The sequence below is a fragment of the Protopterus annectens genome, chromosome 2.part2 (assembly GCF_019279795.1).
Source record: "Protopterus annectens isolate FY-2018-M chromosome 2.part2, PAN1.0, whole genome shotgun sequence".
NCBI classification, from domain to species: domain Eukaryota; kingdom Metazoa; phylum Chordata; order Ceratodontiformes; family Protopteridae; genus Protopterus; species Protopterus annectens.
This window is the reverse complement of record NC_056730.1, coordinates 385,216,873-385,230,885: the sequence shown is the minus strand read 5'-3', so window position 1 is coordinate 385,230,885 and position 14,013 is coordinate 385,216,873. Positions and strand designations below refer to the sequence as shown.

Below are 14,013 nucleotides of genomic sequence, written 5' to 3'. Positions count from 1 at the left end.
AACTCAGATGAGGCCAAGTCCAGTGGGTGCTCAGAGTGTTGACTGACCTTTCCCTGGGTCTTTCGCAGACAGCGTAGATAAAGCAAGATTAAAGCTAGCTATGAAGGCAGAATTACAGCAGACATCTAAAATCAACCACAAAGCCTTCTACAGTTATATCAAGAATCTCCATGGCAATACCCAGATTTGCTCTGAGTTACTGCACAATGGTACCTCCTATACTGAGCCAACAGATATTGCCAACATACTGGTCGACAGATTCAATGCCAACTTTACCACTCTCTCCCCCCCAAGGACCAATCACAATACCGGAAGAATGCCAGGCACCCAGCATTACTGCAGCTCAGGTTAAAGCTGCATTGTCCAAGGCCAAGAATACAGTTTCCATGGGACCCAACAATATCCCTGGCTGTGTTTTACATGAACTACAAATTGAACTGGCACCACACCTGTGTGCCCTGTTCAATCACAGCCTCACCTCAGGCTTTGTCCCTACAGAATGGCGCATTGCTACAGTCATCCCTCTCCATAAAGGGGGAGTGACTACAGACCATGTTTATTATAACCCTATTAGCCTGACAAGTCTGATATGTAAGGCTATGGAGCGCATCATCATGGACCTAATTAGACTTCTTTGAGTCAGTCACCAGAGCTGTGGATGAGGACAAGGCAATTCATGCAGCCTACCTTGATCTGGCCATGGCCTTTGATACCATTTCCCACTCAGAAATTATTCTGAAAAAGCAATAGAACAGGACCACCACGAAGGATAAAATTCTTTAATATAACGTTGTAAAGATAACAAGTGCTTTGATGTGTTGTAATACACGCTTCATCAGGTTTAACTACAAGCATTTCTGCAGCGATATATATATATATATATATATATATATATATATATATATATATATATATATAAAAAACCACATGCTCAATCAGTCAATAATAAATTAGTTGCTATGATAATTAATTGAAAGAATTAATTAAACAACCAGTTAACAATTATGGCATTGCTTAAATCACTATTTCATCGCATATGCTGCATAAATCATTCATAGTTTCATCTGAAAAAACTTATTTAAATATATCTAAAACTATACAAAAAACTATGTAAAAAACTATACAAAAACTGACTACTGGAACAATATATATATAAAAATTGTTGAAATAAACATAGACTAAAAATGTTGTAAAGATTATCTAGCCACAAAATCAAAAACATATAAAACCTATCTATCTACGTATAGCCAAGATCGATCTAATGCTAACATATTGATTGAGCCCTGGTTCAATATGGGCTCTCAGCCTAAAAATCCAATTTAATTCAATGGATTCAAGATGGTTCAACCTGTCGCCCCCTCATCTACTAGATCTAACTATTTGTAAAACTCTGAACTCAAATCCATGTTCAGGATGAGTAATAACATGCTTGGCCAACGCATTCGTAGAAATTGCTTTCCTTATGTCTTAGATGTGACCATATACTCTATCTTTCAACTTTCTCAAAGTCATACCTACATAAAATGCTGAGCATTTTATGCAGGTAGCTAAATAAATCAAATTAGAACTATTGCATGAAGCATAAAACCTAGGTGAGAAAAAATAATCCATATTAGGATGTTTGAAGTCTTGTTTTTTAGTAACATATCTTCACAAATTGCATCTGGTACAAGGATATGTACCATTATTTAGGTTCCTAGTGTCTTTGTTTAGGCCTCCATCATATCTATCTATACATAATAGCCTTTTCAGATTTTTGCTATTTCTATAACTAAATCTGGGTGTATTCCCTAATAAGTTTGACATCCGTTGGTCAACCATTAAAACATTCCAATTTCTTTTAATAATATCTGTGATGCTTCTATTATCATTGGTATATCTAATTGTGATGGGTAAGCTGTCTCATTGGGATGCAAATTGCCTTTGATTTCTGTGAACATGCCAAATACTGCTGTTCTTGTGAAGTTTGGTATCACTGTGATTACTATCCTCAGAAATGTTACCTGTGTTTCTCCTTATGCCATCAATAACTTCCTGTGTATAACCCCTTTCAAATAGAAGTTCATCTAAAAACTTAAGTTGTGTAGACTTTTCAGTCAGGTCCTTACAAATAGTGTTGATTCTGTAGTATTGACTCTTCACAATATTGGGAAATGTGAAACGCGGATGTATACTATCAAAGTGCAACAAAGCATTTCTCCAGCATGTCTTTCTATATAGAGAAGTAGACAAACTTCCTGTCCCATCTTTAAAAATGGTCATATCTAAAAAATGTATCTCCTGTAAAGAAGTTTCCATAGTTTTTATATATATACATATATATATATATCGCTGCAGAAATGCTTGTAGTTAAACCTGATGAAGCGTGTATTACAACACGTGAAAGCGCTTGTTATCTTTACGTTATATTAAAGAATTTTATCCTTCGTGGTGGTCCTGTTCCATTGCTTTTTCAGATTCAATTTGGCTTCTTTTTTTTGTGGAAACAGACCTTTGGTGGGTAGTATTTTTCCTGTTTTTTCAGACTCAGAAATTATTGATAGACTTGCCAAACTAGGCATCAAACCCTATATCACTAGGTGGGTTGCAAATTGGCTCACAAATAGAACCCACAGTGTGAAAGTAGCAGACTTCAAGTCAGACTGCCGACCAGTCATGAGTGGAGTCCCACAGGGATCTGTCCTGGGTCCTCTCCTGTTTGGCATCTACTGCTCAGAAGTCCAGGACAACACAGAGGGACTCTGGCTGACCAAGTTTGCCATAGATTGCAAGCTGGGAGCCATTATTAACTCCCCAAGTGATGTAGACATCCTACAGAAAGGCCTCACTGAGACCAACGACTGGTGTCAAAACCATGGCCTTAAGCTAAATGCCAAAAAATGCATTGTCATTCCCTTTGGGAAAAACTCAGTCCCCACTAATTACCACATTGATGGTAGCCCACTGAACACTGAAGGCGTTATAAGAGATCTGGGGACACAAGTTGACAGCAACCTCTCCTTTCACTACCACATTGCCACTGTGGTCAGAAAGTCCTTGTATGTGGCACATCTCATTACCAAGGGTTTTGCATCCAGGAAGAAAGAGGTCATCATCTTTCTCTACTCTTCCCTCATTAGACCAATCATCAAGTATAATGCCCCATTTGGCATGTACCTCACTAAACACCTGCAACAGCTGAAAAGGCCACAAAAGTACCTCACAAAGAGGATCCTAGGCCTTAAACACATGCCCTTCATGGACAGACTCAAAAAACTCCAGCTTTTCTCTGTCTCATATCATCTATTAAGAGGCGATCTCTGCTTGACTTACAAAGCCATGTCTGACTCATCCTTGTTAAAAATGTTACACCTAAAGAAATCCCAGTCCCTCCACACTACATGCTCCAAGGACCTCAACTTCATTACCACAATTAACAGAACATGCTGGAGGGACAGATTCATAACCCAGAGACTGCCCATGCTCTGGAATAGGCTTCCCATACATGTCAAGCAGAGCACCTCACTGGCCATTTTCAAGAGAAATCTTGATGAGTGGATGGGAAAGAGAAAGTTCACCCCAGGGATCACTCCAGTGGCTCTACTTGATGGTGGCACCGGGAACTAATGGTGGCATGATGCCAGGGCACTTCTATGGGCTACGCTTATAAAGGCTCTAGGGCCATTGGCCTAGTACACACCTATGAACCTATTATACTCACCTTATCCTCAGTCCCACTGTTTCCCTTCCTTTTGTGTCACATCCTCCTCTGTTTGCCATCCAGTCCTCCCCTACCCACTGCCCTTGCTTTATCTATATGTCTATAATCCCACTGACAACTCCCCAAGTGTGCCAGCACCTCCCCTGCTATTTTTTGTCAATGTTTTATATTTGTGTGAACCTGCTTCTAAGTATCATACTCTCTCTCTCTCTCTCAGTTAAGCCTACTATTTCTATGGGCAATTTTTTTTAATGAGTGGTGGCTTAGGCCATGAAACAGATAATTAATTAATAACTAGATTTGTGTTGCAACTTGCTTTGAGGCATACCAACTCAGGTCTCAGCACTGCTGGACAAAACATGTTTCTGAATCCCAAGATTGACTTGCAGGCTGAAATCAAATTCCACGAGTCATATACAAATAAAATTGTTAAAAAATACTGCTAAATGATACAATATGGCAAGTTAAACATAGAAAGTATTTTTTAAATAGTGCATCTCTCTAAAAATGCAATCCCCTCATCATCAAAAGTTTCAAACATTATATGACAAGATATAATTAAAAAAATATAATTGGCAGGGTGCTGGAGGGTGGCTGTTTTAGGCAGTAGCATAGCTATAGCCAAACTGGAGGCTAAGCTCTCTCAACTCAGTACTGGCATAAACAGTCAGGAGGAGAAGGAAACCACACTCACTACAATTCCAGTCTCAAATAGACCTACCACGACAGCAAACCAAACACATAATCACACAAAAACATACTCAGAGGCTCTAAATAAAGATCTGCCTAAGCAGCAGAGACCTCCAAAGCAGACACCCATGCAACCGCTACCCCAAAACAAAACATGTGAACACATATCTCACAAAGCCAGTGTGCCGAACAGTCACAGCCCTTAAGGCTAAACAACACACCTGATACACTTGTAATAGGTGACTCTATCGTCAGGCACACTGACGTCCCGCTCACCAGGCTGAACAAGGAGAAGGTCACGGTGAGCAGCCTATCGGGCGCTAGGATCCACTACATAACTCAAGCACTCAGGCCACTCCGAGGCAAGTACAAATATGACTCAGTCATTGTCCATGCTGGTGTGAATGACCTGAGACGTACCTCCCTGGACTACATGAAAAGAGACATAGAGGAGCTCTCTGAGCATGTAGCCCAGGCCGGTATGACCCTGACCTTGAGTAGCATCTTACCCTCACCAAGAATGATGCCACAATATGAAGACAAGATGATCAATGTCAACAATTGGCTTAAGTACTGGTGTCATTCAAAGGGGATCCAATGCCTGTCAGCCTGGGATGATATGCTCGACAAGCCACGATGCTTCGCTAGGGATGGCTTGCACCTGTCACCCTGGGCTTTCGGATACTGGCAAAGGCTCTTGCTACTCCCATAGTGCCTTTTTTAGGCAAGGCTCAAAAGACAAACCCACCTCCATAGGTATCACAAGGGATAAGAAACTAAGAGTAATGCTACTCAATGCCAGAAGTCTAAAACTCAAGATGCACGCACTCGAAACTCTCCTTAGCATGGAGAACATCGATATCTGTGCAGTAACAGAAACCTGGTTCAGGGCTCCCGAAAGCACCCCAGCACTACCAGGTTATACCTCATTCATACCATGCTTTTCGGCCCCAAAACTTGGACCGAACCACAAAAGGAGGGGGAGTATCGATATTCATCAAAGATACCCACACCTCCAGGTTGGTGGCAAAGCACGAAGCATAAGAGACTATCCATGTGCAACTAACAGTGGGTAAAACTGCCTTCCAGTTTATAGCCTGCTACAGACCACCCTCCCAAACCCAGGAACCCCACTCGGCCTTCCTGAGAACACTGGAAAATAAGAAGGTCTTTCCAAACACCATTATATTGGGCGACTTCAAATACCCAAACATAGACTGGAAGCATTACTCTAGCTCCAACACCCTAGCCCAAAGGTTCCTAGAATTCATAAACTCAAATGCTATGGAAGAACTTGTTACCACTCCCACAAGAGGGGAAAACCTACTGGACTTGATCATCATCAACATGGGGACTCTATGCTCCAGACCAGAAGTGTATCCCTCACTGGTAAGATCAGACCATAAACTGATCTCACTGGATATTCACATCCCGACCCCACCCCCTGCCCAGAAAACCACAGTGAAAAACTTCTCTAAAGCAAATTTCACACTCCTCAAAACCGAGGTGGAATCCTTCAAAGCCCCCGGGCGTGTGGAAAATATGGCCCAGACCGCAGAATCCTTTATAAATGCATTCTATGAACACCTTCAGGAATGCATGGATCATGCAATCCCAAATAAAACCAAGACCCAATCCTCCAAAGGCAGACGTCCTGTCTGGTGGACCCCAGCCATAAACAAACTATACAATAGAAGGAGGAAGCTACTACATGATAGAGCAAAATCCCAAAAAGGGAAGGCATCTCTGATCAGTATTAGCAAAAAATAAGGGCACTCATAAAATCGTCTAAGGCCAGCTTCGAGAGAAATATTGTACAGGACACTAAGGATAATCACAAGGCTTTCTTTAGTTATGTTAGGAACCTGGGTGGGAATTCCCAGATATGCTCAGAATTAGTCCAAAATGACAAAAAAATACATCGAACCCACAGACATTGCCAACATCCTAGCTGACAGGTTCAGCACAAACTCCCCCCCCCCCCCACCAAAAGGGAAAATATCTATCCCAGAAGAGTGCTACCTCCCTTACATCTCAGATGCTCAGGTAAGAGCCGCCCTCTCCAAAGCAAAAACACAGCATCAATGGGACCAGATGGTGTCCCAGGCTGCGTCCTACATGAACTCCAAGAAGAGCTAAACCCAAACATAAAACTACTGTTCAATCTCAGCCTTACTACAGGATATGTACCCAAAGAGTGGCGTACAGCAACAGTGGTCCCTGTCCATAAAGGTGGTGCCTCAATGGTCCCTGGAAACTATCGCCTCATAAGCCTGACTAGCTTGGTCTGCAAAGCTGTGGAAAAGATCATCATGGACCTCATAAATAAAGATATTGGGGACCTACAGACACTGGATCCTACCCAGTTCGGCTTTGTTAAGGGCAGATCCTGCCTCTTAAACCTGGTCAACTTCTTTGAAACAGTCACCAAGGCCATTGACAAAGGGAAGGTGGTCCACACAGCCTACCTGGACCTCGCAAAAGCCTTCGATTCAATACCCCACTTGGGCATTATAGATAAGCTCACCAGCTTAAATATAAACCCCTATGTCACTAGATGGGTTGCAAACTGGCTCAAGGACAGAACCCACATGGTTAGAATTGCTGGAGCCATGTGAGACCAGTTACAAGTGGCGTCCCACAAGGCTCAGTCCTGGGACCTCTCTTGTTTGGTATATATTTCTCAGAGGTACAGGCCAGCACAGAAGGACTGTGGCTGACCAAGTTCGCAGATGACTGCAAACTGGGCGCCATAATCAACTATCCAGCTGACACAAGCATCCTCCAAAAGGGCCTCATAGAAACAGACAACTGGTGCCAGAACCATGGCCTCAAGCTAAACGCCAAAAAGTGTATAGTCATCCCCTTTGGCAAAAACAAAGTGCCCACAAATTATCACATCGGTGGTAATCCATTAAGTACAGAAGAAGTAATTAGGGACCTGGGGACCCAAGTTGATAGCAATCTCTCATTTGACAACCACATGGCCAAAGTGGTTAGAAAAACATTTTATATAGCCCACCTAATCATGAAGGGATTCACATCTAGATTAGGGGAGGTCATCGTGCCTCTTTACTCATCCCTCATCAGGCCCATAATCGAGTACAATGCCCCTTTTGGGATGTACCTTACCAAACACCTGCAGCAACTGGAAAGACCTCAAAAGTACCTCACCAAGAGGATCAAAGGGCTCAAACAGATGCCATATGCTGCCCGGTTAAAGAAACTCCAGCTCTACTCAGTGACATACCACCTGCTCAGAGGTGACCTGTGCCTGACGTATAAAGCCATGTCCAACCCGGAATTAAGGGACATGGTGCACCTCAAAAAATCCAAATCTCATCGAGCTACACGCTCGACAGACTTGAACCTCAGCACTGAAATAAATAGGACATGCTGGAGGGACAGATTCATAACTCAGAGGCTCCCTTCACTCTGGAATAAAATCCCAGTCCAGGTTAGGCAGAGTCCCTCATTGACTCTCTTCAAGAGGAATCTTGATGAGTGGATGGGAGATTGTAGGTTTACCCCAGGTATCACTTCTGTGTCACTGTTAGACAGAGGCACAGTATACTAACCTCGAAAAAGGGCATAGCAAAATTAATTTAAAATGGGTGGCGAAAGCCAAACATACTCTGGCTAGGCTTATAAATGCCCTAGGGCAGATAGCCTAGTATGAACCTATGAACCTATTGTGGGCTAAAGGGGCAGCTGCTCTGGATACAAAATGTTAGGGGGCATGATCTGCCAATCTTAATAGCTCTTAAATGCACTAGCATTTTTCCAGTATTGCATATGCAGTCTAAACTGAAGCACTGTAATACTCAGTGAGGTAGAAAACTGCAGTCAAATGCTTGCTACAAATGTAGCAAGCAGTCTGCTACAGTGTAAAAGAAGAAATGGTATTAAGTCAAATGATGATGCAAACTCATTGTCTAGACATGCTGAAATTTACAGTAAGCAAACAAGTTTTATGTTTACTGTTGTAGATTATACTACCAATTATTATGTAAATTAGGAAGTAAAAGTGGGTTTGGTGTAGTTTAATTTCAGTCTGATGAAGTTTCTTTCAGGGACAAAATTTGTTAGACTGGGGGCAAAAATTTGAAGGATATTTTTCAAGGAAAACTCAGTAATCTATCAGCCCTTTTTATTATTAAGAAAAAGGGAATATTTAAATGTTATGATTGTAATTATTCAAACATAATACGTTTAAAGTAGCAATTAAGTACAAAGCAATTTGCCTAGGGGCTATATTCAATAACACTTACCCTAAGTGTACACTAAATGTACTTGATCTATATTCAAGAACATCCCTACCAACCACATTTTTTTCCTTTCTAGTCACTCAGAAAGATTATACTAAATGTACATGTAGTCCACACTTTGTGCTAACCTTTATGAAGTCCCCTCAGTACTTAAACCTGCCGACAATGCGGAACCGGCATCTCAGTACAGTGCAGAATGGAAAGATTTCCATTCCTGCACTGTAGTGCGATCTCGGAGTTGGTATATTAAAGTTACAGGGGGAGTGGAGCCACCCATGGGGGGTGCAGGTGGGCAGAGACCCCTGCTAGCAGTGTACAGAAAGTTTTTTTTAACTTTTTCACAGTCTACTTCCATTGTCGGAATTTCAAATGTTGATCATATGGTGTCAGCCATATGGTTGTCGGCATTTTGAGATGTCGGCAATGTGTAGTGGACCCATAAATATATACATAAATATATACATATATATAATATATATATATATATATATATATATATATATATATATATATATATATAATATATATATATATATATATATATATATGTGTTTGTGTGTGTATATGTATATGTATATACAACGGTTCCTGGAGTTCATAAATTCAAATGCCATGGAACAGCTAGTCACTGTTCCCACGAGAGGAGAAAATATACTAGATCTCATTGTCACAAACATGGGGACAAAATGCTCCACACCGGAAGTATATCCCTCATTGGTGAGATCTGATCATAAACTAATCTCACTGGAAATCCACATCCCGCCCCACCCCAAGCAAAAGACCATAGTGAAGAACTTCTCTAAAGCAAACTTCACACTACTCAAGACTGGTGTGGTATCCTTCAAGGCCCCTGAGCCAGAGGAAACCACAACCCAAGCTCTGAAGCCCTTACAAATGCCTTCTATGAACACCTCCAGGACTGCATGGATCAGGCAATCCCAAATAAAACCAAGCCTCTTTCCACAAAGGGCAAACGTCCAGTCTGGTGGACCCCAGCCATTAACAAACTTTACAATAAGAGGAAAAAGCTATTACATGATAGAACAAAATCCATAAAAGGGAAGTCACCCCTGATCATTATTAGTAAAAAAATACGAGCACTCATAAAATCAACTAAGGCCAATTTTGAGAGAAAAATTGCCATGGATTCAAAGGACAATCATAAGGCCTTTTTCAGCTATGTTAGGAACCTGGGTGGAAACTCCCAGATATGCTCAGAATTAGTCCAAAATGATACAAAATCACTGAACCCACAGACATTGCCAACATACTGGCAGACAGGTTCAGTGCAAACTTCACCCCTCTCCCCTAAAGGAGAGATAACTATCCCAGCCGAGTGTAGCCTCCCGGACATCTCAAATGCGCAGGTGAAAGCTGCTCTCTAAAGCTAAAAACACAGCATCAATGGGACCGGATGGTGTCCCGGCTGTGTGCTACGAGCTAAATGAGGAATTAAACCCGCACATAAGGCAGCTGTTTAATCTCAGCCTTACCACAGGATACGTGCCCAAGGAGTGGCGTGCGGCAACTGTGGTCCCACTCCACAAAGGCGGCCTCTATGGACCCTGGTAATTACCGCCCCATAAGCTTAACAAGTCTAGTCTGCAAAGCTATGGAGAGGATCATAATGGAGCTCATAAACAAAGATATAGGGGACTTGCAGACATTGGACCCGACCCAGTTTGGCTTTGTCAAGGGAAGATCATGCCTTTTGAACTTGGTCGACTTCTTGAAACAGTCACCAAGGCCATTGATGAGGAAAGGCAGTCCATACAGCCTACCTTGACCTTGCAAAGGCTTTCGACACAATACCCCACTCGGGTATTGTAGAAAAACTTACCAGCTTAAATGTAAACCCATATGTCACAAGATGGGTTGCAAACTGGCTTAAGGACAGAACCCACAGGGTTAGAGTTGCTGGCGCTGTGTCAGACTCCAAGCCGGTCACAAGTGGTGTCCCACAGGGCTCGGTCCTTGGCCCCTATTGTTTGGCATCTACTTCTCAGAAGTACAGGCCAACATGGGAGGACTTTGGCTGACAAAGTTTGCAGGCGACTGCAAACTGGGCGCCATAGTGGAAAGTGCATCGGACACGGATATCCTTCAGAAGGGACTCACAGAAACAGATAGCTGGTGCCAGAGCCATGGCCTGAAGTTAAACGCCAAAAATGTATAGTCATACCCTTCGGGAAAAACAAGGTAACCCCAAGCTACCATATAGGTGGCAATCCACTAAGCACAGAAGAGGTTATCAGGGACCTGGGGACCCAGGTTGACAGTGGCCTTTCTTTTGACACTCACATTGCTAAAGTGGTTAGAAAGACCTTCTACATTGCCCACCTGATCATGAAGGGATTCACATCCAGATCTAGTGAGGTCATTGTTCCCTGTACTCTTCACTTATCAGACCAATGATCGAGTACAATGCCCCATTCGGGATGTATCTCACCCGACATCTGCAGCAATTGGAGAGACCCCAAAAGTTCCTCACCAAAAGGATAAAGGGACTCCAAAATCTGTCATATGCTGCCAGATTGAAGAAACTCCAGCTCTATTCAGTCGCATACCGTCTGCTCAGAGGTGACATGTGCCTGACATACAAGGCCATGTCCAACCCGGAATTAATGGACATGCTCCACCTCAAAAATCCAAATCCACCAAAACCACTAGAGCAAGCGACTTAAACCTTAGCACGGATATAAATAGGGCGTGCTGGAGGGATAGATTTATCACTCAGAGACTCCCTATGCTGTGGAATAAAATCCCGGTCCATGTGAGGCAGTGCACCTCGCTGACTCTGTTCAAGAGAAATCTAGACCTGTGGATGGGAGATCGTAGGTTTACCCCAGGAATCATCTCTGTGTCACTGCTGGACAGAGGCACAACAAACTAATGGGCACAGTATTTTTTCATATAAGGGTGGCGTAAGCCACAATAATTTGGGCTAGGCTTATAAATGCCTTAGGGCAGATAGCCTAGTATAAATCTATGAACCTATGAACCTATATATATATATATATATATATATATATATATATATGTGTGTGTGTGTGTGTGTGTGTGTGTGTGTGTCTGTGTGTGTGCGCGTGTGTGTGTGTGTGTGTGTGTGTGTGTATGATTATATAGCCATATCTTTCTCTCTCTCTCTCTCTCTCTCTATATATATATATATATATACATATATATATATATATATATATATATATATATATATATATATATATATATATATATATAAATGACAATAGGATCATAGGAAGGTACTAGACTATTGGCCCTGAGACCCTTACAAGACTAGCCAAGAATTTAGCCCATGTTAAGACAAGTCAGCACATGATGCCCCTGTCCAGCAGGGATGCAGGTGGAATCCTAAGCGTGTACTTTCTGTTCCTCATCCAGTTAATCAGGTTGCACTATAAAAGGGATAATGAGGTACTCTGATTGATGTAGAGAGGGAGTCTATTCCACAGAACGGGGAGTCTCAGGATCATAAATCTGTCCCACCAGCAAGTCATATTGATGTCACAGACCAGGCTAAGAACACACGTGTGTGTTACTCAAGTGGAGCTTGACATGTGGATATGCTGCAGTTCCATCAAGGCATGTTCTGAGATTGCTTTGCATGCCAGACAGAGGTCACCTATGAGGAGTTTGTATGAGGCTGAGTAGAAGGATAGGGCCTTTAGCCTATCTGTGTAAGGTAGATGTTTGAGGCCCTGGATTCCCCCTGTGAGGAACCTCTGTGCTTTGTGAGGTACATGCCAAAAGGGTAATTGTACTCAATAATTGGTCTTATAAAGGAAGAATACAGGGATGTTATGACCTCCTTGTCTCTGGATGAGATACCCTTACTAATGAGGTGAGCCATATAGAAAGCTTATAGATATATGTTTATATATATATATATATATATATATATATATATATATATATACACAAATATACACATGGTTTTATATATATATATATATATATATATATCAGTGTATATGTATATATATATATATATATATATATATATATATATATGTATGCATACAACCAAAGTTTAACAGATTCTTCAACAAATATGCTAATTAGAATTAACTGTGTCAAAAACAGGACCTGTATATTAGTCATGACTCATGGAATGCATTGTCATATGCAATATATAGATAGTGTCAATACATTTAAACATGAACTTGTTTGGTTTAATTGACTACAAAAATACAGGGGAAAATTCATAAAGATTACTTTGCAATCTTTCTGAGTTCAGGGACTGGCCCACCATGAAGCTCTAGCCTTAAAACATGCAGCACTGCATTGTGTTATCTCCGAAGGAATGCTACATGCTAATGAGACAGTCAGGGGAGAGGCATATGCTAATTAGTTATGTACTTTTTCCCCCAGAACCACCTACAGGAAGACATGTATGTGACAATCAATTCATGAAATCACTCAGACATGTAAATCAGCACAGCCACTCCTACTACACTGCTGAAGTGAACGTGGCCAAAAAACATGTCCAATCATTGCTGTAGAGGTAAGTGCTGGGGGAGTTTAGTGGTAAGGTAGGGTTAGGAGATGTGTGTATGTGAGGAATGTATGACTTTTTGCCTGGGAGATAGTGGTAGAAGAATAAGTGAGGGTTAGATAGGTGTGTGCATGTGTGTGAATGGATGAGAGTGTGAGTGTGATCAGGTAGGTAGTAGCTGTTTGCCTGTGTGTGCCTGTATTTGTGCATGTGAATGTGTGTGTGTGTGTGTGTGTGTGTGTGTGTGTGTGTGTGTGTGTGTGTGTGTGTGTGTGTGTGTGTGTGTGTATGTGTGTGTGTGTGTGTGTGTGTGTGTATGTTGGTGGATGGGTTTTAGTGGCTACGGTACATCCAGACACCCTGGGACTAATGAGGAAAGTCATAGCATCTTGGCCACTAACTCCTGGCATTACTCAACAATGGGGATGAGGGGACACTAACCACCAGGATACTACACCTCCCCTACCTGAATGGCATTTATACTAGTAAAGGGATCAGGTCGGTGACAGAACACTATCCTCCAGGGATATTATTCTTATGCCTCAGTGGAACTTATACCAGTATGGGGATCATGGGGGGAGGTGGGGAAAACCACTAGACAACAGGGATTATTGTAATCACATGTGCTATAATGGTACTACAAACAGTAAGGGGATCGGGGTGGGGGGAACCACTAGCCGCTAGGGACTCAGAGATATAACTTGGGACTATGACCTTTCTTGATGGCCTAGGACGAGAAAAGAAGACATCAAGGATATTCAGCCAAGGTAGGGACAGGTAAAGGGACTGTGGTATGTTTGTCTGTGTGTGTGTGTGTGTGTGTGTGTGTGTGTGTGTGTGTG

General features: G+C 42.0%; 1 protein-coding gene across 1 annotated transcript in view; it reads right to left on the bottom strand.

The window, feature by feature from the left end:
- Positions 1 to 14,013, bottom strand: part of LOC122795638 (granzyme A-like) — a 157,303-nt gene that overhangs the window by 112,665 nt on the left and 30,625 nt on the right. The window lies entirely within an intron of this gene.